Here is a 2,784-nt window from a genome sequence, read left to right as displayed (position 1 = left end):
AATGTTTGATTCATTCTGTTATTTTTTCCCTTCCCCCCCCACCCTCCCACCCCTCTTTTCCCTCTATACAGTCCTTCCTTCCTCCATTCTTGCCCCCCTCCCTAACCCTAACTCTAACCCTAACACTAACCGCTCCCACCCCCCATTATGTGTCATCATCCACTTATTAGCGATATCATTCGTCCTTTGTTTTTTTGAGATTGGCTTATCTCACTTAGCATGATATTCTCCAATTTCATCCATTTGCCTGCAAATGCCATAATTTTATCATTCTTTATGGCTGAGTAATATTCCATTGTATATATATACCACAGTTTCTTTATCCATTCATCAATTGAAGGACATCTAGGTTGGTTCCACAATCTAGCTATTGTGAATTGAGCAGCTATGAACATTGATGTGGCTGTATCTCTGCAGTATGCTAATTTTAAGTCCTTTGGGTATAGGCCAAGGAGTGGGATAGCTGGGTCAAATGGTGGTTCCATTCCAAGTTTTCTAAGGAATCTCCACACTGTTTTCCAGAGTGGCTGCACTAATTTGCAGCCCCACCAGCAATGTATGAGTGTACCTTTCTCCCCACATCCTCACCAACACCTGTTGTTGCTTGTATTCTTGATAATCACCATTCTAATTGGGGTGAGATGGAACCTTAGGGTGGTTTTGATTTGCATTTCTCTTATTACTAGAGATGTTGAACATTTTTCCATATGTTTGTTGATTGCTTGTAGATCTTCTTCTGTGAAGTGTCTGTTCATTTCCTTAGCCCATTTGCCGATTGGGTTATTTGCATTCTTGGTGTAGAGTTTTTTGAGTTATTTATAGATTCTGGAGATTAGTGCTCTATCTGAAGTAAGAGTGGCAAAGATTTTCTCCCACTCTGTAGGTTCTTTCTTCACATTGCTGATAGTTTCCTTTGCTGAGAGAAAGCTTTTTAGTTTGAATCTATCCCAGTTATTAATTCTTGCTTTTATTTCTTGTGCTATGGGAGTCCTGTTGAGGAAGTCTGGTCCTAAGCCGACATGTTGAAGATCTGGACCTACTTTTTCTTCTATAATCTACAGGGTCTCTGGTCTGATTCCGAGGTCCTTGATCCATTTTGAGTTGAGTTTTGTGCATGGTGAGAGATATGGGTTTAGTTTCATTCTGTTGCATATGGATTTCCAATTCTCCCAGCACCATTTGTTGAAGAGGCTATCTTTTCTCCATTGCATATTTTTGGCCCCTTTGTCTAGTATGAGAAAATTGTATTTATTTGGGTTTGTGTCCATGTCCTCTATTCTGTACCATTGATCTACCTGTCTATTTTGGTACCAATACCATGCTGTTTTTGTTACTATTGCTTTGGAGTAGAGTTGAAGATCTGGTATTGCGATACCCCCTGCTTCACTCTTTCAAAAATATGGAATGCTTCACGAATTTGTGTGTCATCTTTGCGCAGTGGCCATGCTAATCTTCTCTGTATCGTTCCAATTTTAGTATATGCACTGCCGAAGCAAGCACCCTTCTGATAAATTTTTGTCAGTGAATTTTGCAGTCTATTGAATCTATTCTTTTTTGCATAGTTCCTAAGGCAAAGGCATTATGCCACCATCCTAACATCTGTCTAGAACAATTCCTGACACATACTAAGTGCTCAATAAATGTTTTCAGGCAAATAATGGATTTCAGAACATATACTAGCCAGAGAATTAACAGATATTTTTCAAAACTTCATAGATATCTAGAACCTCCAGTCAACCAATGTTTAATTTCAACAGACTTTTTTAGTGAGAATAATAAGCCTACAAATTAATACAAAATTAATACAAAAGAAAGAGGAGAAGACCTAGGAGTGATGGGATACATTTTATAGTTCATCAAAATGAGCATCTTCGCCTTCTGTCCTAAAGTGATCAAATGTACCACCTACTATGGAAAATGAATAGCTTTCTTATGCTCACAAAGGCTAATCTTAAGGAGGCCACAGGAAAGGTGACTACCAAATTGAACCTGAAATGAGCATTAGTGTTTTATACATTATGCATTTGCAGATGAAGTTGTCAGAGAGATAGAAATAATGAAGTTGGGAACCTCATAAAGAAACCTATAACATAATTTAACTTTCTCCACTTTACAAACAAGGAAACCAAACCAGGAGAGGTTAAGTAGCTTCAGGTCACAGAGCTAATAAGTGGCACACTCTGGATTTCATGACAGGAAGTGAAGGATATAGAAAATGACGACCCCCCAAAAGTGTCTGACCTAGAGGAAGAGGGAAGAGGAAGGCAATCAGTAATTCTCTCCCAGTAAATCCTTTCCCAGTTACAATGGGCCTCGGGGGAGGGGCGGGGGGTACAAACTTTCATCCCCAGCATTCCAAAACCGTGTTGTTTATTTTTGCTTACAGGAAGACTCACTCTGTTAACTCTAAAGTCTGTCAGCTCATATGGCTGAAGCTCAAGGTGCCCCAGAGGATGGTGGGAGATACTGAAAAAAGTGGGGTGGAATGAAAGATAGCTTGGACTTCAGATTTATAGTTAATTCCACATGAAAGGGCTAGCTCAGGAGAAATTCTTGAAGAAGAGGTAAGCCACAGGACACATTGAGTCACCAGCTCCCTGCATCATTAATAAGGTGAACAGGAGTATGCTCCATTGGTTGGGTCAAATCCAGATTGTTTCCCTTAATTTCTGGAACCCTTAACTTTCTCTTTTTCCTGGATGGATAATAGAAGCCTAGAAGATTACAGTGTGATAGAACTGAAAAATTAAGGCTGGTTTCTGTTTAAAATGCATAAGGCTTCAG

The 2,784-nt window shown here is 39.5% G+C and overlaps 1 non-coding gene across 1 annotated transcript; it reads right to left on the bottom strand.

Moving 5' to 3' along the window:
• Nucleotides 1-1,393: 1,393 nt before the first annotated feature.
• On the bottom strand, nucleotides 1,394-1,498 carry LOC124986082 (U6 spliceosomal RNA). The gene has a single exon (XR_007108983.1). It is a non-coding gene; the product is annotated as a U6 spliceosomal RNA (small nuclear RNA).
• Between the last annotated feature and the right edge of the window lie 1,286 nt (nucleotides 1,499-2,784).

This window comes from Sciurus carolinensis, chromosome 5 (genome assembly GCF_902686445.1).
Source record: "Sciurus carolinensis chromosome 5, mSciCar1.2, whole genome shotgun sequence".
In the NCBI taxonomy this organism is placed as follows: Eukaryota; Metazoa; Chordata; class Mammalia; order Rodentia; family Sciuridae; genus Sciurus; species Sciurus carolinensis.
The sequence above is the reverse complement of the archived record's forward strand: the minus strand, read 5'-3'. Positions and strand labels throughout refer to the sequence as shown.